Below are 26452 nucleotides of genomic sequence, written 5' to 3' on the forward strand. Positions count from 1 at the left end.
AATAGAGCATACACTTTTTAATTCCTAAATTGGCACCAGAACTGTTTGGTCTGTATGCTCCAATATAGCATAGTTCAAGTTATTAAAAGAAATGGTAACTTATTAAACAGATGCCCACCAAAGGAGATGGTGGGTAAAGATACATACCGGTAGTCTGGTTAGCCAGAAAGCTCAACATTGTTTTGATTTTTATGGCCATTTGACAACAGAACATGCTGTAAACTCTAAAATTCAGCCGCTTGTGCATAGACAGGTCACTAGAATTTTAGTTTTGAAACAAAAGTTAACAGTCTTCATCAGATATTAGAGGATCTCCACCAGCTTGAGTGATTACAGTTAATTGCCTGGTGATTAATTTTTTCATTACTAAGCAATTAGCACTTAAACGTTTAAGTGCTAAGCACTTAACAGCATTCCAGAAGTACTAGGAGTTAGGGAGTAAAGCTGGTGAGGTTGGGAGGAACAGAGCATGAGCAGGGGTCCACAGGGAAAATGGGAGGCTCCAAGTTTTGCCATGCAGGCACCTTTGGCAGCTGGCAGACCTGCTAAAGGAAGTCCTGCTCTGGAGAACAACATGTGGTCCAGTGGAGTGGGATTTCCCTCCTGAAGACCTTAGCATAAGAGGAGAGTGGACAGGCAGAGGGAGGCTGGCTGGTGATTGGAGCCAGGGCACCATCACTCCCAGTGTTTGGCAATGGAGAGGTAGGCAGGCTGGGAAGCCAAGACTCCTTTTGGGCCATGGCTCCAGAGCCTGCCTCAAACCCAAGGAGCAGGGTGGAAACTCCATTTTTTCAGATGAAACGATTGGCACCGTATTATATCAGATTTACAAAAGAGAGGAGAAAATTCCAAAACAGAAAAGTTCAATTCAATAGTAGGCAAATTATGTAACTTGTTAAAACATTAACAATTATGAAAGTCAAGCAATTCAGATAGCAACAAACAGTCTCAATACTAGCACCAACCAACCTTAACTCTATTCCTGCATCTGTGTTACTCTTTGAGGAACCAATCTAGCTTCCATGGAGACTGAGATCTGACTCTTACATATCTAACTGTATAGCTAAAAGGTATTTGACTATAAATATATTAATCAGTTCTGTATTATCAAGTTGGAACATTCATTGCAACACACACACACACACACACATTACCTGTTTTAATATAACAGACAATGTTTGGTGATGTGGTTTGGGATTATATTTCATATATGTCCATATAGTTACTGTTGCATGGAATTTAATCATTAAGAACAGATTGCAATTTGGATGTACTTATTTATAACTGTGATGGGTGCCCACAGGGTGGATTGCTTTAAATCAAAGTGATTTAAATCACAGATTTTAATCAGCAAGCAAGAAACCTTGATTTAAATCAATTTTATCCAATTTCACATTTGTACTCTAGTTATTTTCCTACAGAAAATATTATTATCATTGGTTCGCAACCATTAAAACAAACTGATTTGCAGCTAAATATAAGCCTTTACACTGAATTTGATACTTTTTACTAAACAAGAAAATACACAACTACACACATTTAAGCAATTACATAGGTTAATTTACATGTATTAAAATTCTTATATTTTTTTACAATTGTTTATTGTTAAGAAATGCATCATTCACAATTTTCTATTTAGGAAGTAACAATTAAAAAAAAAAACTCGTGTGTATCAAGCTGCATTTCAATGGAAACTGAGTTCAATTAAAAATGCACCAAGTTTTATTTAATAAACAATTTAAAAGTGCTATCTTAAAGGGGCTAATTTATAAGAAAAGTTCAGCAAAACACATTTTGCATTTAAATATAACTGATTTATTATTAATAGGACACACTATCTGTACTTAGTGAATTTAACTGATTGTATCTGGTCACCATGTCCTTCAAGTTTGTTTTTAGAACCAGTAGATTTCATCCTCTTGCTTAGTTTTTATCCAGAGATTGGAAGAGGCTACTGCCAGCAAAACCTAGTTTAGCAGTTCAGACTCCAGATCAAGGTGCTTAGCTAGTACTTTTCCAACAGTGGAGTGGTTTGATTTTTTTTAAAAATTCAGCAAACATACTGCTTGAATTTTTTTTTTAAATTTACATGATTTTAGTAAGTTATAGAAAGTTTAGGCCTGAATATAGGTTTCTAAATTTGAAATCAAGGCTTCTTTAAAAAAATATTGAATCTAAATTTAAAAAATTAGAGTTGATTTTTTTCTGAAGAAGTTTCAAGATAATTCAGACTACATGAATCTAATCAAAGTATTTCTTGATTTTGTTGGTCCTTTACGGTTGGAAAATAGGCCAGACTTCTAAAAAAAAAAAAAAATCTCTGAATAAAATAAGGTATAAATATTCATGTATAGTTCTGAGTGAAAGCTATGAGATCAATATTTTTGTTCCTTTATTGTGAGTTCTCTTAAAGGGCGAGTGTTAAGGTTTTTTTGGGGAGTTGCTCACTGAGGATTTCTGTTCAGTGGTGTACATGCACATGCATGACTGGGTATGATGTTGTATGGAATTTGAGAGACACTTTAGAATATCATGAATACCAATATAGTAAAATTGCAATGGGTTATGCCAGATATGCCGTGTAAGGTATCTGCAAAAAATGTTATTTGCCAAGTATGATGATCTCGTTTGTGTGTTTGTATCACCTTTGTGTTGTAAGTTTTATATGTATGGTGTGTCTGTAGTTCCAAACTTGTGCTGTGCATCTGGGTGACACCCACAGACAGACTGGCATTAGCACTGCCTAGCCTGCTTGACAGCCCATCAAGGGACACCAGCTATACAACTGACCCATTGAGAGAAGGCAAGGCATACACTTTATGACTCAGCAAGGCGTGCAGGGGCATACCTATGGACAGAACTCCAAGGCTTCCAGGACATGTGCTGGGCAGCTTGTGTTTAGAACAAAGGAAATCAATCTGCGTGGCAAAAGACTATAGAAGGCAGCTCCATCCAGGGCCGGCTTTAGGCCGATTCGCCTGATTCCCTGGAATCGGGCCCCGTGCCTTAAGCGCCTTTTTAATTTTTTTAAAAATTAATTAATTTATTTTTTTTTAATTTAAATCTTCGGCGGCCCCGCTCCCCTGGCGGGAGCGCTGGCCGGAGCAAGGCAAGCCCCGCAGCCCCGCTCTCCCGGCTGGAGCTCCGGCCGGAGTACGACAGCCCAGTGGCCCCGCAACCCTGGCCGGAGCGCGGCAAGCCCTGCGCCCCCCCCCCCCCCCGCTCTTGCAGCCGGAGCGTGGCAGCCCCGCGGCCCTGGCCGGAGCACGGCTGCCCCGCGGCCCCCCCTCCCCCGGCCAGCAATCCGAAGTGCCGCCGAAGACTGGGAGCGCCACCCGGTGAGTACAAGCCCCAGGAATCAGGCCCCGCACTTGCTAAAGCCAGCCCTGGCTCCATCTTCTGCTTTTTGTCTTCAGTTCTGCTTCTAACCTCTGGAGTAACCTTCCTACAAACTAAGTTCTGAACAAAGGACTGAATGACCTATCCAAGCTGTGGATGTGTTCCAGAGGGACTTTCAAGCCAGCAGACTCACCAATACTACTAAGAACTTGGTGGACTTTGTACATATGTGACTGTTTTACCATTTAACATCTCTCTTCTTGTTCTTTATAATAAACCTTTAGTTTTAGACACTAAAGGATTGGTTGGCAGCGTAGTTTTTTGGGTAAGATCCAAACCCATACTGATCTGGTAACATGGCTGATCCTTTGGGGACAAAAGAACATTTTGTATATGTGAGCAGAGTTTTTTAAATAACTCAAGTTCTCACTGTACTGGACCTACGTGCTAACTGGGAGCCAGCGAACTGGAATGCAATAAAGGGCTGTGTGATTTCTTTTTGATAACCGGTGTTGGGGATCAGAACCACAATCTGTGTCTGGTTGGGGAGTTTAACTTCAGTGTTACTCCCAAGAATGGTGGGTATCTGCTCTACATTTTGCAGCCTGCCCTGACATTGGCATTACCAGTGAGGGCTGCCCTAGGCACCATGGGTCACACTGGGGACTTAAAGTTGGTATCAAAATTTATGTAAGCTTAGCTTAGATGTCTTTTTTGTTTTTAAGATGTGTTCAGTGGTATGTCGTCTATTGAATTGCACTTGCAACCTTAACTATTTTAAAATTTTGGTTTGGAAGAGATGGTGGTGTGGAATAGTAAAAGGGTTATTTTAATGATTTCAGGATAGCAGCATTTCTTACAAGTGGCAGTGCCACAAATTAATCCTGCAGGTCAACAGGTGCTGGTAAAATCTTTACCATGCTATCATGTGGTATGTATATGCCACACATTACAGAAGAACCATTTTAAGACTATTGAAATTTTTACTGGATTATGTTTTCCCTCTGCCTGCAAAACCAGGTGCCTTCATTACCATGAATACAATTATACAGAGCTCAGAAGGAACCATAAAACCTCTGAAAAAGTCAGATACAATCACTTTTCTGTACATAAGTTTCACGTTTTAACGTCCAATGTCTCTGGCCCTTCGGTAAGAGGCCCCAGTGGGAAGTGCAGGGCCTCTATTTTCCAATGGTATAAAGTTCCTGTTTCTAGATCCTCTAACAAGCACGTGAAACATCGGACTTTAAATTGTGATGTTTATATCTAGAAAGCCATCACTGATGCAGTGCTAAATATTGCTGGCCTGAGGCTCAAATAGGGGATATTTGGAGGCAATTCTACATATGTAGGGACAAAAGGGAACTGTTTCTCCTTTGCAAGTTGATAGTTGACAAGATGGTGTCTATTTGAAGCAGCTCAGGGGTTTGGAATGTTAGAATAAATCCCAAGGGAGATGGATTAGCGAAGCAGCTACAAGTGCATGATAAACTGTAGTATGTGACAAATTTAATCACACAGACATCACCTGGGTGATATGCCTGGGAACATATGCATATGTGTGATATAAAGGTCCTACACCAGCATTAGAGCACCAACCTGCATTGGGACTGGGACAGCTGCTTCATGTAAAAATGTCGTCTCTTTCAAAGCAAGCTGAGACATGAAACTGAAAAACAGTGGGCAGTCAGTCAACATACACCATCATTTAAAAAAAATAAATCAATCAAGGTTCCACAAATAATGCTGCATCTATACATACATACATACAGATAGACAGGATTATTTGGAGACTTTTGGCTCCTCATACCTTCAGAACTTCTGCAGAGGCGATGCCTCATCAAGGGAAAACTTTAACTTTGACATCAACACAACTCACCATGAAACAACCAGTGAAGCATATCTGGTGATCCTTATGGGTAACTGGATTTGTGCTCATTGGGGAGTGGTGCGAACGTCAAATTCAGATGCCCAACAAAGGGACATGACTCAGGCTTCTTCACAGAAATCTTTCAGAATCATACTGGCAGGATTTATGGAAACATCTTGAGGGTGCCTTATGAGAACCTTCAGGTATGCCCCTTGAAGCCAGACAGCTCTGGGCAACATCGCCGAGCAGATCTGACATGTGTGCACATTATCAGAGCCCCAAGAACAAAATATAGCAATTGTATTAATCTGTGAAGGACATTTTATGGCCACATCAACTCTTCAAGAATTCACTGGGCTTCCTCCTTCTCAGGCATCAAGGAAGAGGAAGACACCCTGAAAAAGAAGAACCCAAAAGAAAAATCTAAGCCACATCAACTGCAGGAAAGGATAAATGCAGCATCAGATCCGAGGGTCTGGTTGTTAAACCTTGAGAGTGGTGACTGAGCAATAGAAGGTGTCATGACCAAAATGCACTGAGATACAGAACACGTTGAGGTGGAAAGTCTGCAGTACATGATGTGGTAAGAAAATTTCCTCAAAGTATTAAGGGCATCAATGCAAGATCACCAAGACAGACCCTCGGGGGCAAAAATAAAAACAGCTCAAATCTGCTAGCTCAAAAGGACCCCAGACGGTAGCTTGTACTTTGTCTCTCGTTCTGTGACAATTTGTTAAAACTGACTGGAGAGAAGATCAGCGAAGGATGCCTGAAGTGGAGAGAGCTGCCAGGTGGAGCAAAGCCAGAGTGACTTTAGGAAACACTAGCAACTCCCTATCTGAAAGTTTCTAGGAGCTGAGATACTGACAGTTGGTGGACCTGAGAACGCAGTGGCATGCTTTGCTAAAGAAATCATGTAGGCTATATGAAGACAGAGTGGATGCAAATTTTAGTTGTAGAATCTCCCTATGTGGACTAGTGGTTCTAGTTCTAGTCAGGAACCTACAGGCAGCCCAAAAACTGCCAAGAATCATGTCAGTTTCCTACTGCTGCTGTGAAAAAGATATGAGTAGCAGAGGAAAGCAATGGTATTTGAGGAGTAGAAGCAAAGCAATCAAAGTTGAGGAATGTGCAAGAATAATGAAGACCAGCTCTTGCCCACACAGCCCCTCTTTGCAGTAGCCAGGAGGCTCTGGATGGGGAGACTAGATAGAGTTCCTTCATCTTCCTAGCAAAAAAATTTTTGGAGAGAAGGGTTGGGTCATGAAGGGGAAGGAGGATGTTTCAAATATGTAAGATACCTATTTAGTCAGAGGCTTCTTTTAAAGTTGAAGCCCCCAAGTAGGGAGATAGAACACTAGCACGAATCCCAGCATCCACCCTTTTCATAGCAATTGGGAATGGCAGAAGGCTGGGCTTTTCACCAGGGAGCAGCCTGTGGACCTCATTAGCAGCTCTTCCCTGCCTTCTGTATCAATGAAGTAAGTTTAGTCTTTCAACCAGTATGCAGCTGGAAATCCTCAAGTCTATGTATAAAATACTGTCCTTGAAGCACGTTCTATTGGTTATGGTAGCGGCTCTCAAGTAAGAGTCCGGGGGCCCCTGGGGGGGGCCGCAAGCAGGTTTCAGGGGGTCTGCCAAGCAGGGCCAGCATTAGACTTGCCGGGGCTGAAGCCCAAGGCCTTGAGCCCCACCACCCGGGGCTGAAGCCAAAGCCTGAACAGTTTAGCTTCAATGGGGCCCCAAGCAATTGCCCTGCTTGCTACTCCCTAACGCAGGCCCTGGCTTTTATATGCAGAAAACCAGCTGTCGTGCCACAGGTTGGCCGTGGAGTTTTTAATAGCAGGTTGGAGGGGGGAGTGGCCTCAGAAAGAAAAAGATTGAGAACCCCTGGGTTATGGGATATCTGATCCTGTACCACACACTCAGTAACTTTCCAAAGCAGTGCATATACACACTATAATGTGCAGTAGCAGCAAGCTATTATTTTTCTCCTCGTTGGTTTAAAAGGATGCTGCCAACCTAAAAATCTTTCATCTGTCTAAAATGTTATACCGACTATTACAAGTACCAAAAAAAGAAAAAAATCCTACATTGGTTACTTCATGCATTTTTCCCAAGTTTGCGTGGCTCTTTCATAGAGCAAAAGTGGAGAAAGTCTGAAATACAAAAATGTGATTGTAAGACCATAAAAATCGGTGAAGGGCCTCAGAGGCAGGGGCAGTACTTGAAGCTATTTTAATTCTTTTTTTAATTGAAGAGATTTTATTTAAGCAGAATGCAGGCCCATCAAAGAAAGACCATCTCACAGTCACCTACTATACTGTTTTATTAGGGTTACTGCTGTTAACTAGATTTTAATAAAGCTCAAGTATTGAGATAGTAGGAATGCTTGTGTGTGTTCACTTTCCTTCCTCTCTATGGTCCATTTCTGCAATTGCTTCTGATGGTTACCTTGGAAACATATGCAAGTTAAATTGGATTCACGTCCACTTAGTGGTGGACAGATAGAGTTTTGAACAGGCCAGTGCATGAGATTCAGAAAACAGTAAGACTTGGAGAAGTTCACATTATCTATTAAAAAAAAAGAAAAAGAAAAAAGTAAGCAGCCACGCCCACGCCCACCCCCCCCCCCCCAGCAAGTAGGGCATGTGATCTATTATACACAGTGGCTATGTGAGCTTAGCATCACAAACCCCGAAATCCCTGCTAACTTTTTATACTTTTATCTAGATAGCAAGACCACAGGCACCTTCGAAATTCCCACTAAGGTTTTACGGTTGTGCGGGTGTTTGTTTTTAGGCAAGGACAGGACAGTTCTTAATCTTGGTTAGTAGCTTCAGGCAGGAGAGCTGGTGTAAATTAAGGCTACATCTATACAGTGAGCTAGGGGGGTGATTCCCGGCTCTCATTCACATACTCACACTAGCTCTTATCTGAGTAAGTGCACTAAAAATAGTAGCGTTGCTGCAGTGGCATGGGCAGACCGTGCCGCTACTGCCACTGGCCACCCCAAGGACTGGTTACTCCAGGGGACAAGGGAGGTGAGAAAAATAGTTAAGAATTAGGGCAGACAATGTTAAACATGGGCAATCGTAGATTGAAAGAAGGAAGCAGATTCCTCACTTCTGGCTGGGGGAAAGGCTGGGAGGGGAGGAGATCATTCTGGAAATGAGCAGAAATTAGACTCTGCAGTCCTGAGGGCATTCTTGTAAAGAAAACCACTTATAAGGTCTCCTAATGGCTGTACAGAGAGGACAGCATTGCAGTTGTGGGTCAGTGTTGGTACATTACACTGCATGCTGAGACTTGTTCAACAGTCATTAGAAATAACTTTAGAGCATTACAGCAGTTATTTGCAATCCCACTGGTATAAATACTGTACCAGTGATATGTCACAATCTGAGAAAAGCTCTCCACAGCACCATGTATATATGGTTACGTCTACACTATAAGACGTGGTGTGATTCCCAGCTTGCATATGCATACTCGCACTAGCTCTCATCTGAGCTAGCACATGAAGTACAGTAGTGTAGCCACAGTAGCATGGGCAGCAGTGGCACAGGCCATTATGCTCTAAAGTTATTTCTGATGCTGGTAATCCTAGTTCCCTCTTCAGAATGATCACCTCCCCTCCCAGCCAGCCAGAAGTGAGGAATCTACTTCCTTCTTTCAATCTATGATTGCCCAGGTTTGACATTGTTTGCCCTAATTCATAACTATTTTCTCACCTCGTCTACTGGAATAACCAGTCCCTTAAGAAACCTCCCTTCTCCCCTAACCTCTTTTTGTTTGATTTAATCATTCTTCTGTTGCTCCCTACATTACTACTGTCCTCAACTCCTTTTCCTCTGATACCTTCATCAACTTGAAGAGTCTGCTGCTGCCCACCTCTCTATTAAAAACAGTCTTTATTCCTGACAATACTTACCTTCCTACCGCTAACCTTTTCTTAAAATGCTTTGTAGTTCACCTGGGCAACAGGAGAAACATCAAAGAAACCCCCTCCTCTCTCCTTAGCTGGTGATTTGCTTTCATTGTCCATAAACTTGGCTTCATCCTCGAGTATGAACTTTCTTCTTACATGTGTATATATCTGCTCACTGACACTTTTGCAACATTGCCTGCATACCCCAATGCCTCAGCATTACCTCTGTTGAGATACTAAGTTCCTCTCACCTCAAATATTTAAACTCCCTTCCTTCTTTACTGTCTCACCAAATCCAAGTTTGTCAGCCTTTGGGCACCTACAATAAAGGGTGACCATATCACAGCCAGTCTCCGAGAGCGTCACTGAGTCCCCATTCATTTCAGGATCTACTTCAACTTCCCCTTTGTTTTTAAGGCCCTCCATAGACTTGATTCATCTTCACAAAACTTACCTTTCATTCTGTTCCCTTCTCTACTTCTAGCACTAGCCCGTCCGCTCAGTCCGGTCACATGATTTTGCAGTTGCTGGTACAAGGACTTCTGCAGAGCTCTTTCTGTATAACCCCACTTAATATCAAACTCAGTTGAACTGAGACTAACTTTTCTCCCTTGCCTATAACACATAATTTCTTCTCCTTTGTGGTTAAATTGTTTTATTTATAGGTATTCTACAAGCACTTGAAGATCCAGTCTGTACAAGAGACACTATATAAACTGTACTGTACTGGAGGACAAGCTAAGGAACACTTTTCAGTAAGGCATTCAGGGCCACAGCCTGCAATAATCGAAAGCCAGCATGCTTAGGGTCTACCTTTGTCTCTGCAGCTCTAAGGTCTCGTTTAAAGAATAACATTTAGACTAAGATACATTTGTGAAGAAAAATGGTTTTACATAACTTAGTGTCTTCAATTTTAATTTCAAAGAAACCTTTCGATAAATTAAAACATACTAAGTCACACATACATAGAGTTTACAAAAACCTTTGAGATCTTACTTGATAAAAACAGGGCTTTGGAGCAGAGTCCGGAGCTGGAGCGCGGACCAGTAGGTTTTTGCCCGGAGCCGGAGCGGAGCAATTAAAAAATTTGATTGCTCCAAATCCCTGGATAAAAATCCAGCCTACTTCATTCAGGAGATGCATACTTCTACCCCTGAACATTTGAGGCAATATTTTGAATAAATACTCTAACAATGGGTGCAAGGAAACATCACCATAGTATGGCTCACAAAGGAAAACCACACAATTAAGCTGCAGCTAAACAAAGAACAAAGTCAAAGCCTAAGTTAACATGAGAACTGACAGCCCTGAACTAAAGCTATAATGTACCACATTCAGAAATAAGATACTGTAATAAATCCCATTTATTCCAATAAAAAAAATCATTCCACTTTAGCCATCCAGGTGCTTATTTGTATAGAGAGCAATTTCTATGAACACTTGAATCTATCCCACATTAAACAATGCTACACCAAATACTTGCATATACACCTGAGTGTAAAGAAAAATGCTTCACTGTGTTTTAGTCTGTCCTACTGGTATATAAAGAGACCACAACATATACAAGTCCCAAGACATCTAATTTATGTACCAATCCTTCCCGTCATGTATAATAATATTACACCAACTCTCTCAGCATTTTACAGTGTTGTACCAAACAGATGCATGGTATCAGCTGATACTAAAAACCATGCCAATAATCTGTTTGGCTGCCATTTTCATAACATTTACCTGTTTGAACTTAATTGTGTGTCTGCCTATGATTATAACTGAACATTTAACAATGTACTTATCAGTAAATGGCACCAAAACATACATGGTTAAAAAAAATTCCCTGAAGTGTTTTGGAACCAAACAGCCTTGCATTAGCATTAGTGCAGAAGAACCAGAAAATGAAAATGAATAGAACCAGTTAACAGCAAGAGTGAAACTGACCAGCTTAATAAAATCCAGAGGTAAAAATAGCACAATTATTTCCCCCCCAGCTTAAGCTGTTAACTCATAGCTGGGAAAAGTGTATTATGAAAGTGAAGTTTCTCGTCCTGTCAATCGCAACAACCTTAAAATGCAAGTCTCTGGAAGCACTGCTGCCATGATGAGTCTACATCCTGACACACCAGAGTATAAAAATATATGTTTCTACCTTTTCATCTTAATAGGTGTTTATTAGCTGCACTTCACTGCTAATGACACACTAGCTACAGACAAAAGCACTTGTTTAGTGCAGTTGGACCTATGGCACATTATGTGTTCTGACATTCCATAACTACTTGCTGCCAGAACACATTCACCCTTCCATCAGCTACAAAGGCAATTATACAGCAAGCTGGTATAACTTGGCTTAGTGCTCTTAGCAGAGGGCCCATGCAAAATTTGAAGAGAGATCTGCATGTGCTGCTTAAGCTCAAGAGTTTTAGCTAAAACAGTGTAACCTTTTATCAAAGTTTCACAGAATATTAAATGTAGACAAGTGATTAGTTGGACACACAAGCAGTAGAATTAGTTTTACCCATTAAAGTTTTCCCTCATTTCAAGAGCCCCTATGTAATTAAATTTGTATAACGCAGAACACCTACCCTCGTTCAGGGAGTTTCGTTACAAAACCTTTAAAGGGACATCAATTTAAAGTATACTTCTACGTGAATTTTTAAAACTTACAGTGGGGCTACAAACTGAGATTGAATGGAAGTTTATTTGGTAGTTTTTTTTACTTTGGGAAATTGAAGGCACTTTGTCTACTCAGTTTCATTATTTTCCCTTTATACTGTTTCCCCCATTTTGGGGGAGGGGGAAGGGGGTTCCCCACACAGGAATAGGAAAATGGGATTGTAAAAATCACAATAATTGGCAAAGGGGTAAAACCGGTGTAAAACCTGAACTCATTTTGAAACTATCAATAAAGACTCAATTTTGGTTTCATTTAAAACCCTTTTTCTTAAAATAAGAGTGTCTTTTGATACTATGCCAATGGAAGAGTTGTTAAACAAACAAAAAAAGTAACCTAGACATTCTGCTGAAGTGTTTGCGACCCAAACATTTCAGTCTTCCTGCACTAGCACAAGAATGCAAAGTGAAATTGACTATTTTGTCCAAAACCCTAAAATCTAGCTTTATTTAAATCTTAAAAAACAAAGGTGGTATGAGTAATATTCGTAAGGAAATTTGTTTTCAAGCCCCCCCCCCCCCCCTTTCAGATTTATTTTTACTCAATGGTATGTATTCAATACTGAGGATCCACAACATGAACTTAAGTAGTGAAGACCACTATGATTTAACTTTTATATTAGCACGTACAGACTAGGTACAGATCGGGTGCTATTGTTTATGTATTTATACATATGTAAATAGCATGTTTTTGCCCCAGTTAAGAATGGCAATTTGTTGGGTTAGGCACCATGCACATTCTAAGATATCCCCCCCTCAAAAGTGTTTACAATCTAAATCATGTTTTGCTATTTACATTCTTTTTAAAGAACTTACACAGCATTCTATCACAGATGCCGCCTAAAACAAAGGTTTTAATATGTTCCACACACTTGACAGTTTGGGGAAATATCCGAAGATACGTACTAGACTGGCATTAGGGAATCATAGCCAGTTTACTTGCTGTAAGCAATCAATTGCCTTGATGCCATACTCTTAAATGTCATTTTGGCAAAGAGGAAAAAGCCCTTCAGAAATCCCATGGAATGTAGAGAGAAATCCCAAAAGATTTTTACTAACATTTCCCTAATAGTCATAATATATAAATAATAATATATAAAAATAATATCAGTTATCCCTGATCATGGCATATTCTGTGGTATAAAATGTAGAATGTGTATTTTAAGCATTTGTTGTTTTTTTCTTGCTTCAATGTTTGTTGACGTGCGTCCATTTTTCTGTAGCATGCTTCCAAGTTAACTTTACCATTTTTCTGAACTTCTGTTTTCATTTCATTATTCACAAGGAAGACACTTGAGACTTTTAATTAGTTCGATCGATTAATTGTGAAGTGGGTTCTCTCTCCATGGTGGTTTTTGTGTGTATTCCCCCCCACCCCCCGGTGTGTTTTGTGGTGGCTCGGTGAAGTGTGTGTATATATATATTTGGACATTTTTGAGGATTCTCTTAAAGTTCTGATGTACTAAGTCTGATCATTGGCAATAAATATACTAGTTTTCTTGTGGCCTGAGTTTAATGACAGAATGTAACTGCATGCCTATGTTTGCCTAGGATTTCTAATTTTTCAATTGTTTATTTTGGATAGGTCTGCTGTTAAGAGTTTGGTTTCAATACTGAAGTATATAAGGTCAGTGTTTGAAGAAGAGAATACATTTCCCAAATAATTATTCATCACCATCTCAGTAAAATAACCACGTACTGTACAAGCACAAGAATAGCTGCTCACAATACACACACACTGCACAATGACAATTATTGCTAAGACAGAACGCTAAATGAATCCACTAGTTTCAACCAATGATGAAAATGAATAAGGTAGCAAAGATATCAGAGAAGTGACCCGACGGTGACAAAAGTTAAATTTTATTAAAAAACAGCAGAAAGTTACTGTAAGCCACTTTAAATGCAGTGATGCACAACTTCAGAGGCTTTGAAAGTAACCAAATTCCAGCTCAAAATCCAGTATTATCAGCCCACAATGCTGCTATATCAAAAATGCACATCAACATTAATGTCAGAAATCTGAAGCGGGCTAAGTCATATTTTTTTTCCCCAAGATTTGACCCCATATTCAAATGTGTCAAATTTCAACATCAACTACAGATTCAACCAAGCCAAATGCTAAGGTAAGTGTGGGACTATTTTAGTCACTGGTTATAACTGTCGATTTCTCAAATGACAAAATCCATGATGGCACAAAAGTATTTTACTAAGGCAATGGCACTGTATTGTTCAGTATAACTGTTTTAGTTGATAGCAAACTGGATCATCCAGATAAGATCCTACACATGAAGTTCCATAGTAAATTATTCTTCCCTCAACAGTAGTTCTGGGTCTTTAAGCTAAAGTGTACATCTATAAGCAAGGCTGTACTTCAGTGAGGTCAACCTAAATTCTGCATCAAGGATCCCAGATTCTGCAGCACCCATCATACAGCAGCCTGGAAACAGAAGCTGCTTCCGCTCCATTTAAAAACAGAGCGATTTACTGAATTAAATATGAAAATGAATACAGACAATTAATGCAACATTCCAGGTGTTTAATCTGACTAAATTAAAAATTAAGATTAGTTTAACATAATTTTGTATTGAAGTTGCAAAACTGCATCATAGAAGTTGTCAAGGAATCTGAAGTTTTTGGCAGCTCAGCAGGGGACAGTTGGGGTATTTGGCACTTGAGAAAGCGTGGGGAATGATTTCAGATTGTGGGATAGGCACATTATTAGCTGGATATTTCTGCTAAAATGATCAGCAGTGAACTAGTTAATGCTGGCATTTTAGTTATAATTAGATTTCAAAGGAAATGCATAGTGCCCAGTGCATCACATTCGGAAGGTTTGCTTCACAACCATAAGGGCTAGAAACTTACATTTTTTAAAATGAAAGCTCAGATTCTGGAGCACAGTTTTGCAGACACAGAATCACACAATGCAGTGAGCTCTGCTTAGAAGTAGTAGCCTGGAATTATCATATTCTAATTGTGACAGATTGATGGATAGGTCAATTAACTGTAGTACCAACTGCCCAAAAATGTTTTCTTAAAAGTTCATCTGCTCCTGATGATTATAACTTCAGATGTGGAATAAGTATCAGCAATAGCTGTACTCTTAAGAAAAATCCTGTTTGCAGGCTACTATCTCTTTAGAAAGATGTACCATACTGGGAAAATAAGTTCTAAATTTAACATTTTCAAAGTTGTCTCATAAAATATCACTTGCTCTTTTTAAAGAGACTGGGTTGCCATGATGCACCGTAGAAGGAGCTGCAGATTGTAATAGGAATAACCTGGGATTTTAGCATCTCCATTTATCCAGCTCACTGGTTCTCGAATCGTAGTCCAGAGAGCACTTGCTAGTCTACAGAGATCTGGCCAGTCACATGGTGCTGGCTCCTGTGTCTTGCAGAAGCAGCTGGAAAGAAGGAGCCAGTGAAGCTGCCTCTATTAGAAGCCACTGCTACACAAAAGAAACAAGCTTCTCTCAGCAATGAGAGCCACCAACAGGAGAGAGAATATCCAGGACGATGGGAACCATGCAAATGGGCAGCATGTGTAGGGGAAGAGGAGGAACGTTTAAAGTGAAGAGCAAAGGAGACGGTGGATTTAATCCACATATACCCCAAACAGAACAAATTCTTATTACAGTAAAGTCAGTTAAATGCAATAAATAATATTATTGTATGTAAACTATTGCTTTAGGTGCCAGACATAATTAATTCAAAACAAAGGAATGGTCCAGTCACTCTATTAACACATGATCCATACCATGAGAAAGTTTGAGAACTTATGTACTTAATGAACATTTATACTTAGTGTAGTTATTCTAATTTCTGGCATACCCATAAAATCAATCTGCTCACAATAAGCCACACAAGCTAAATACCTACCATTATATATACACAAACTATAAAACTGATTTAGTGCCCTAGATCTTACTTTAAAGATCCTTGAAAACAAACACTATCATGGAACACCAAAAGCCCTGATACTTGCATAAGAAATTATATAGTGAGCATATACAATCTGCTCTCCATCTATTTAGGTGTTCCATCTAATGTACTCATAAATCCAAACTTGGCATTTCGCCCTGGAATCACGTTAAGATAACCATAATCTTTCTTTGGAGGGGTAGATAAATGACACCTTGTTTTCATTCTCTGTGGGCAGTCCACTATAACGAATTCCTTCTCCATTTTTCTTAACATGGTGTTGCTTCAAACACATGCACCACAGGATATACAAACTTAAGTTTATGTTTTCCCCCCTTGCTAACACAGGCCACTTGAATCAATATCAAGTGATTCTGTTTCTTGCTCTTTCCAGAGAAAACCCATCAAGATTCATTTTTCAAACATTTTCCCCTTTAAGACTGTAATGCTTAGTCACTTCTACAGTTTTTTCCCCGTTTTAAATTGCCTGTCAAGTTGCCCAACATCTAGGAATCAAGCATTCTGTTTGTCTTTGTCCTTTAGAGCCATTTTAATAAGGACATCTGTCTCAGATATTCTCCCCTCCCCCCAAAAAACATAGAAGTTTCTGTATAGATTTTGTAACCATCTCAGAATTAGCAAATTGTAAAATATTCCTAGGACTTTAGAGAGACAGAGGAAAAGAAACAGCTGGCCAAGGAGCACAAACCTCATTTGTGTGCTTCCCCCTGAGCCCATCACATGCCCTTCTCCACATCATTTGGAGTTTCCAAGTTAATTGTTTTATTACATAACTTTAAACCTAAAGCTAATCCCAGAGCAAAACCGCCTGGTCACAGATATGATATGGGACGGATGATACCAGGCACTCACAACCAGAGCTCAACCCACCTGCCACAAAGGCCATTTCCTCTACTCTCTGGGGAAAGGGAAGCCGCTCAGACAGCAGGGTGATGGGCGGGGTAAAATGGAAACAACCCACAATGTCCTTCAGCTCGCCCAAGTGCCAGACTGGAGCAGGACGCCTTTTGCGGTCAGATCGCCCCCCATCTCCCAGCCTAAGGGTCACAGACCCGCCCGCCCCCGCTTCGCGAGCTCAGGAGAGAGCGAGTGTCCTAGGGGGCAGCTCCTTACAGTGGCTGAGCTCTGGGAGGCCGACGCAGCCGGATCCCCCACCCCGAGCACACGCGGAGATCGCAGGGGGGAGAAAAGGCTCCGCCGCCCCAACCCCACATTATCGGTCACCTCATGCCGCCGAGCACGGGCCGCCCGCCCGCCCGCCCACATCGGGCAGAGGACCCCCCCAGGAGAGGGGGCTCGGATACCCGCCGGAGTAAACCAGCCCCCGCCTTCCCCCAGCCGGATCCGGGCGGAAAGTTCCTCGTCTTCCCGACCCGACCCGGCGCCCTGGGCAAGGGCGTCCCGGAGGAACCGCCTCGGGGGCGGCGGGAGCTGCATCCCCTCCCCTCGGCGGCACCTGTTCCCATCACCCCGCTCCGCAATGGAAGTTACCCGGGGAGACGGAGCCAGCCAAGCGCCACTGCCTCCGTCGTGCGGGATCCCGGGGCGGGCGGAGCCCCGAGCACCATCGCGTGGGACTCACCGCCGCGCTCTCCCGCGCTGCTCCGTGGCCGGCCCGGCCCGTCGGGGCCCAGGGCAGCCGGAGGCCCCGGCCGGGATGGAATCCAGCAGCTGGACCCCCCCCTGGGGCGCCCGAGTCCCGGGCTCCACGCTGCTGCGTCAGCGCCTCCGCCGCCGCCTCCCCCTCCTCCGGAGCCTCCCGGCTGCGGGATGGGGATGGGGGCGGCCCCCCGGGGCGTCGCGATCAGTCTCCTCCCTCCCGCCGCGGCCGCCCAGCGCACACAGGCCGGGAGCAGGCGGCCACTACGGCTGGGACAAGAGGCTCCTCCGCCGCTGCCGCTCGGCTCGAACTCCCCGAAAGCAGCAAGCCCCTCCGTCCTCCTTCCTGCTTCCTCGTCCGCAGCCAATCAGCGCCCTCCCCACCAGGCCGCTTCTCCACAGCCGCCAATCACACGGGCCCCTGCTAGCCAATCCCGGCTCCCAGCCACCCGCCTGAGCCGGGCCAAGCGCCCCCCCACCACAACCGGGTCCCAGCGCAGGAGGCTCCCAGCAGCCACGGCATGGCCACCACCGCCCCAGGGCGGGGGAGGGGCCAGCTCCACACGAGCCTCAGCATCCCCCGCGGAGCATCGCTGGGCGAGCCCCTCACCCAGCCCGGCTGCCTGCCACCCCTCTAGAATCCCTTCCTCATCCCACACCCCTCCTGTATCCCCCTGCACCCCATTCCTTCCTGTATTCCCCTAGAGCCTCGTCCCCTACCCCTCAGCATCCCCCTACCACACCCCCGTTCCCATCCCAACCTGCCTACAAGCGCCCTACATCGTGTCCCACCCCCACTCAAGCTCTGCTGCACCCTCTCTTCCCAATCCAAACCGTCTCCCCCATCGCTTGCCCCTCCCCATCCCACAGAAATCCTTAACTAGACTCATGCCTGACCCACTGAAAACCATTCCTAGCCTAGTCACTGCGCCAGCCTGCCACCCACTCTCCTCCCTCGTGACTCTACACCTCGGTCTCCATCCCCTCACTGAGCTTCCAGAGCCAGTCTCCCACCGTCCAGCACTTCCCTTGCCTTGGACGAGCTCTCTGCTGCACCCTCATTCCTTTCCCATCCCAGAGTATGTATAACCAGGTCAATGACATTCAATGGAGCCTTCAGTTGAGTCTACTCCCCCTGCACAACTGCCATATTCAGGTCACTGACTCAACTTGTCAGTCAACCTCCAGTACTTCCTCTGCAGCCAGACGAGCCCTCTGTGCACTCTGCAAAGACCTTTGCTTGGCAGTTTGTGATCTGGGATATGATCTACATGTTAAACTAATCCTACCTTCCCCACCTGGCTATTACAGAAGCGAGCTGAATTTAAAATTTACTAGCAATTGCTGTATTAACCTACTATCAGGCAGACTAGAAATAAGAGGAGATGATCACATCAACACTTATACCTTAAATCAGATTCCCAAAAGTGGTCTGGTCACATGCTGGCTTCTCTTTTCCACCTGTTAAATAGCATTAAAAAAAAAAAAAGTAAAGATACATTAAACACCTTCCTATTTAAGCAACTGTAGTTCCACAGAGATATTGTGTGATTGTGAATGAGAGGAGAAGCAGTCCGCAAGACAGTCTTTGTATTAAGTATGTCTCATACTATGAAAAAATAGGAACCCTTGGGTTAAAGCAATACCTGTTAGCTACACATTTATCTAGTTATTCTATTAAACTAACCTCCCTCCAATGACTACTGCAATTCATAAACAGGCATACTATTAAATGCAAGAATTACAGTTAATGCTGAGAAATCAAGCATTCACATATAAAGGAAATAGCCAACATTAAGTTTCCTACCACTGTAATAACTTTGTATATCCTGTAAAATATATTATAGGTTACATAGTAATATGATAAGGTTTGCAATTCAGAAGGTAAACTACAATATAAAGTACTATATTTGAATAATGTGACTGAGTTAACACTGTGGTAAAACCTTAACTTTTGAGATTTCCTATGGAGAGTTCTTGATTTTGTGACTTTAACATCACATCAATGCTAATTTTTGTAGTTGTTTTTCTCAAGTGCTGAAAAAAAAAAAAAAAAAAAAAAAAAAACTCACAGTGCACTTTTACCTGACACCTTAAAGTGAGGTGGCTGTAACTAATGGATTCTTTAATAAAGATATCCTTAATTGACGGCCTTCCCTACACTTTGGTATCTTTACAAATGCATCCTCCCCAAATCACCAACTATTCAAATGTGTAAGTTAATCAAAGGCAAATATGGAAAAAATATACTTTCCTTTAACTGAACGTTGGAACAATTTTGTTTAAATTTTCCCAAAATAAACATTCATTTTTCAGCTGAGACCAATCTGAAAAATTTTGAACCAGAAAGAGAAAAGAAAAGTTAGTTCAGGAAAGTTATAACCAATTGGAAAAAGCGGCAGTAGTATAGAAACTGGAACTCACCCTTACCTATAAATGATCACTACTAGCAACCCATGTAAAGATAAATAGCAATAGAACACCTTTATCAGTATTTATATTGCAGTGTCTTCAATATAATCATGGTTCTTCAATGCTTTCCCATTTCCATTCAAGGTGTAGATCAGATTACTTTTCTCCTGATATGCAGCATGGCAGAACAAATGAAGACTACGCTGCTGCCTATACAGATATTTGTAAACTGGGTCATGCAAGCATGAACATCTGATGGCAGGGTTGGGCTCCTGGATGCTGTGGAGAAATATGAAGATAAGAAGTGTTATAGAAAACCATCTCTTGCTGCCCTATCACCATCTGTAGGAACCCATTTTCTAGCTCCCCAATTACCAGTATTTAACACTGTCATAGCACAAACAAAGGCATTGTGACTTCTCACAAAAATGGAAGCCCAAAGAAATATTCCCCCTTACTGGTTCATTGGCACAAACTCCTTTTGTAAACAGTTTTGTAAGCCAGTATCAGCAACTTCCCCGTTCCTTCGGGGGAGGCCAATTTTACTCATTAGCCAGGAGAGATCAACTGCCACAGAACCTCCCACTCCAGTATTCCATACTTTCTCCCACTGAAGGGGCACATTAATAGCAACAGAGGGGAAGGGGATCACCCCATATCTGTATCGTGACATATGGGGCAGTTTCTTCTACTCTTGCAGCCATCGAGACAATCATTACAATAAACACATCAGTTAAGAGTCTGTGTCTTACATATTTTAGTGGAAGTGCTGCTGTCACTAAGGGCTTGCTTTTGTAATCACCTACTGCCATTCCATAATAGGAGGATCCTACCACACAAACCCCTTTTTGTTTTTAAGGAGAAAAATCTATTTTTAAAAAACATACTTTATCACCACCAGACTCAGCACTCACCCAACGATGGGGCACCAGGAATAAAGAGCTGTCTACAACCAGCTCTGGAGGCCAGCTATGGGACTGGCCATTGCAAGCAGAATGCTTCTTCAAAGCAGTGGTACTTAGCTGCACTATCCAGCCTAGACAGGCTGCAAGAAGGAAATGATGCCCCCAAACAGATATCAGCCTGAAGTAGTGACTGGAGCCAGTACCAGGGCATTACCATTAATAGTCAAGTTTCTACTGATTAATCATCTAAGTCTCTTTTCCCATTCCTGGCCACTCTAAGCAGAGAGGGTGGTATTTCCAAACAAGGCAACAGCTCTCTCCTGAGGAGCTGCAATGAGAGCCACATAATATGCGATTTACAAACTGCTAGTTATAAAAAGCAATATCCATTTTCTCAAAGATAAAAAGGTGTGTTACTTTCACTGAATTTAGGGCAGAAGATACATGCTCCCTGATTTCCACCAACTCACAACCATGCTATCCACATATTGAAACTTATCCATCAGTTTTAACGTTTGCCGTTCATTTCACTCCGACTACAGTTCAGGAGGACTTTGGGAAGCAAGCACATGCCACACAGGATAGCCCAATCACAATGTAAGAGTAAGCGTACACCAATGAACAGACAGTGTCAACTAAGCCTTAAAAAACTAGGTTAAAATAACATTTACAGGTCTGGTTGGAATTCAGCAAAACCCAAGGAAAGTTAAGAGGCTGAAATACTCTTTTTCCATTGGGCCTGGATACTGTAACCTACAATGGCTGATCATGCATACCATGTTTTGAAATCCTTGCTGTGCCTAAGTGAATTGGGCTAAGAGGTAAAAGGGCACATTTCAACCAATTGGAAATACTGATCCGCTTTCTAAACTACCCCCTCCTCCCCCGAAACTCATTATTTCCTTAGGCAGTTTGTGTAGATGTAAAATTTATTTTAAGATATAGCTCTGCAGCCTTCTGTTCAATCATCTACCTGTGTGACGGAGCAGGGAGCAGGGCAGATTTGACCTGGGAATGTTGCAGGGGGGTTGCAGTGGGGATGTGGGACTTCCCTTGAAGGAAGCTACCTGAGCTGTAACCTGAGCCAGGAACGGGGGTGGGGAGAATTAACACCTTCTGCCCGGGAGACTGAAGAAAGGAGAGGAGCAGCGGGAGGAGTTGGGAGTTTAGTTTCGGTTGGGGCTGGGTGGTACAACTCAGGGAACCCCAAGCTGGGGTCTAAGCTCCCTGAACCTCCCAGAGGGACCTAATTGAGGGGGTCTGGTCGTACCTACACGCTCTGCTTGAGACTGTGTTCCTGTCCTTAAATAAACCTTCTGCTTTACTGGTTGGCTGAGAGTCGCAGTGAATCTCGGGAAGAGGGGTGCAGGGCCCTAACTCCCCCACAATCCGCAACAACCTGCCACTTCAATGAGACAGCACAACTCCTCTCAGCAACCAGGATTTGTAAGCTACTGATAAAGTCTCACATGATGGTAAAGTAATTGTCTGAGTCTACCACACAGTTTATTGCAATGATTTCACACATAGTACCACATGCAAGGGACCAGAGTAGGGTTCATTGATGGTATATTTTTCCAGGCTAGCCATCCTCAGAGCAAGTGGTCAGCCACTACTAGATGTTACTATGGTGAACATTGACACAGGCACTTGAACCTAGTACACTGGCAAATTACCATGAAAACTAACCAACATGCTTTTGGACTGAGCTATGATAACTGATTATATGAGGCCTGATTGAAGTTTCATTTGAAACCTGGCCTCTCCAGCAAAGACACGTACACTACCTGTGACAATGGTACAGAAGCTAGACATGAGGCTGCCTGAAAAATTTGCTACCATCTTTGATAGAGAACAACGCTCTCTTCCCCCCTCCCCCCAAGATTTATCAGCTATACTGCTGAGAGCCACAGGGGATGTACAATAGCAACTGGCCTTCATCCAATAACATAGCCACCTTTGTAAGATCCTTGTGTTTTGAGATGCTCAGAAGACAGGCTCTGTAGAAGTGCACAGTGCTAACACTAAATTTTCTCCTCCTTTAAGGTAGCATTAAAATAGAAAGCAATCAATTCACAGAAGCATATGGAGATGATAGTGCAGTCTACCTTATGAGTACTTAAAGTATATGCATACTATGTGCCCCGAAGACTGTAATGGTTGTAAAGGAACACTTAGAGTCTCATGTAGATCCGTAAACTTACTAAAGAGTTGATTTCTAACATGACAGCATGCAACAGCTCCTCAATCGGATAGACTTTTCAGAATCACGACTGCTCTCAGACCTGCTTCCCTTACGCTTTAGCAACTTTATTGCAGTTTGGGATTTAAAAAAAGATGGGGGGGGGGGGAAAGGAGGGAAAACATTCCCATTATACCTTTATTTCACCTCTTCCCTCAAGAGTCCTGTAGCACAGCAACATACCCTCAGAACATGCAGTTACCCTCCCCAAACTCATCAATGCTGGTGAGTGTCAGCTAAAGGAAGTCACCCAAGGGTAAAGGGTATTCCCTGTCCCCAGGGGCTGAGTGCTGCCTACACAGTGCTCCCAAACTGAAGAGTGAGGGAGTCAACCTTTGAGCATCAGCAGTATATTTTACCACTGGACTACCAAGCTGTCCTCTACATTTTAAAAACAGGCTCTCTCTCCAGTGAGCAGCAGCAATAGGTTAACTAAGGTACTGGCCAAATGCAGAGCACAGAATCTAACAGAGTTATCTCACCTTACTCTCCAGAAGTGTTTTAATGCCTCTGCAGCCATACCACTGTGGACTGTGATTTCATCAACTAAGGAGGGTCACGTCTGGTCAATACTTGCATTGGAAACTGACGGATTTGGAGATGCTCTGAAATAATTTATGATTATGAATACTGTATGTTGACCTCATTAGTGGGATGTATACTGTATGAATATATTGGTTTAGTTTAATAGGGAGCTGTAAGGAAAAGAACGAGCAGAAAGGAAAAAGAATGACTCAAGATAGGCCATTTCTCCAAAAATGCTCGAGGATTAAGAGACAGTGCCATACTGGGAAAGGTGTGCACACACCACCAGATCAAAAGGACCACAGCAGTTTAGAAAGACTCAAGATATGGGGAGATGTTCGGAGGAATCAGGATGAGATACAGGCATCCAATAGGGGTATGAACAAATTAGCCCTGCCTAGCTTACCACGAGGTGAGGACAAACCTTTAGGTAAAATAGACAGGCACAAAGACTGCTTTAAAATCCCTTTTCTCTAAAGCTTTGTTGCTACTGTTAAAACAAACAATTCTTTGGTTTTAGGAAAGCTGTTTGGCCACTATATTCACCACTGGCCACAGAACTCCTGACGGGAAGAACCACAGGTGCCAGAACTCAGTCCAATCTGCTGGGTAAGCATAGTTGATACATAGTGCTGTAGCCCAGGGCCCAGTCAAAGTGTGCGAATTGTAGAATACCACCCCAGGAGAGGGAAAGGCACGAGGCATGTCAACTGTGAGGGTGCTCTCAGAGACCAGAAAGGGGACAGAGGTGCAGCTAAACCTGTAACCATGACAGAAACTTCCAAGGAAACAGGTGCTAGCAGGAATTGGTGCTTATGATTCAGTAGATGGCACTCTTCCCTTTGAGTCAGTACTGAACCAATACCCCAACATGATGTTAGGGGTCACTGTGCTGCTGGACATTCCATCTTTCACATGAGACAGAAAACTGAGTTCCTGACTGCTTTTGGTCAGTGAAGATCAAGACACAAAGAATGGGTGTGAACAAGGGTGCTTGATCAAAGCCTAACTCGGGTAATTATACTGCAATTTATTAAATTCCCCCTTCAGTTTCGACTGGAGAAGTTATTCTTCTGTTCCTAATACATATAACCCTTCTCCCCACCACCACATATCACACACACACACACACACACACACTGTACACACTAGCTGCCATGTATTCTACCCCAGGTGTGGCTGCCTTTCAACAATGAATGAGATATCTGGATTTAGAATACATTAAGCATGGTGGGATCCTCTCTCACTAACAGTGTCCTGCTGCTATCATTTTAAGACACCCTCTTGGGCAATAGTTTCTGTGGGATAGAGGTGCATATGTAAATTAATCTCACCTCCCACACAGTGACGTAGTACTACGTTTAGGAAAGAGGGAGACCAAGGGACACAAATGAAAAAGTTAGATTTCCTAACAGTTGCTTTGTTAATCTACATGTAGGCAAATCTGGAATTAAATTAGCTAAATTATCTCTATCCCTTAATATTTCATCAGTAATTGTTAATCAGAAGTTTTTCCAGTTACACTATTAAACACATTGTTAGACACTTGTTTCTTGCTCAAACAGCAATACATGCACTTTCCAGCATTTAGAGTGCAAATTTTTCAGTCTAGTTGTTGCCTAAGAGAAACTTGTCAGTGTACGTGCTATTCCATTTACGATTAAGCGTCACCTCCGCATTCAAGGTGCAGGACAGGTAACTTGCCTCTTTCAAGGATGCAGGATATCAGCACATCTGTAGACCAGGCCAATACAGTTATATTTTATATATATCTATATCCACACACACACACACACACTCACACCTGTATCCGATGGAGAAGTACAAGAACTGGAATTGACAGAGAAAGCAGACTTAGACCCAGCATTACTAGAGTTCTCTCTGACACTCTTCATATAGCCACTTTCTCCATTGGGACATTACTATTTAAACTACTTTTCTTGTCCCTTCCACAGCCATCAATTACACTCTCAAAGAAAGGGAGGGGAGGAGGAAATAATGTAATCATTGGTTACAATACAAGATAGCTGGCTATCTACTACTCCCTAACCAACATCACAGGAACCCCATGAGAGTGATTTTTCTCATTAACCATGAAGAATGAGCTGCCAATGCCCAACTGTCACAGAACATTCCGATTCCTGTAAAGGGAACAACATCCAAAACATTCTGCTTGTTGTCTGAATAGCAGCAGAGGAGAATAAATATCCCTTTGTTTGTTGACTCACCATTTGAAATGTGCTGGTATAGGCAGTAACAGTGTTTACTAACCTGCTGTCACATTCACCTCCATTGCCAGTGAAGGCTTGGTTGTAGTTTCCTGTGGCCTCCCAGTAGCAGGATGGCTCCAAGGAAGTTACAGAATGATCCAGGAAGTGACAGAAACTGAAGGCTTGATTCTCCACAGCTGTGCACTTTATGCAGTCATTTATGCCTGTACAAAAGGGACAGGTACCAATGAGAAGGGATGGAGACTGGGATGGGGCAGCAAAAGGAAAGAAAGGTAGTGGAGAAAAAAAACACACTGATAAAGGAAAGAAAATGGTATGACATAAAGGAAGAGAATGGCTTTGGAAAAGAGGGAGAAAGAGAAGGGAGTTATGTTTCTTTATTCCCAATTACCCAAACAATCATTCAGTTAACAACTTTAACTGAATAAAAAGAAACAGACAGTGGGAATTTAATAAATGGATTGACTAAGTGTGGCCAGAGAGTCCTTCAAACACTATGCTCCAAACACTACAGCAGAGAAGACGACACAAGCTGCCTGTGTGCCACCCTCTCATTCCCCTCTATTTAAAGGACTTCCACAGTCCCTGCAATCCCACATGCCTGCCTCATACCAGGGGCTTGGTGTATCTGCCACGCCCTCTCCCCCCATGCCATTTTACCCCTTTCCCTATTCCCCTCATGGCAGGGGCTCCATGTATGCCCCCCAGCTCCCTATTTCCTTATCCCATCTCCACTCTCACCTCTCCAGGACCCTGTTTCTTCCCCACCCTGCTTTTCCCTCCCTGTCTC

The 26452-nt window shown here is 42.6% G+C and overlaps 1 protein-coding gene across 2 annotated transcripts in view; it reads right to left on the reverse strand.

Annotated features, from left to right (window-relative positions):
* BAHD1 (bromo adjacent homology domain containing 1) overlaps positions 1-17463 on the reverse strand; it is a 66841-nt gene extending 49378 nt beyond the window's left edge. Inside the window, exon 1 of one of the 2 annotated variants that reach the window (XM_042857417.2) lies at positions 17331-17463. The gene's annotated coding sequence lies outside the window, so the exon portion shown is untranslated. Of the gene's footprint in view, positions 1-17239 lie in introns of both variants that reach the window. The other variant, XM_024106680.3, reaches the window with a different exon arrangement.
* Positions 17464-26452: the final 8989 nt, after the last annotated feature.

Source organism: Chrysemys picta, chromosome 4 (assembly GCF_011386835.1).
Source record: "Chrysemys picta bellii isolate R12L10 chromosome 4, ASM1138683v2, whole genome shotgun sequence".
In the NCBI taxonomy this organism is placed as follows: domain Eukaryota; kingdom Metazoa; phylum Chordata; order Testudines; family Emydidae; genus Chrysemys; species Chrysemys picta.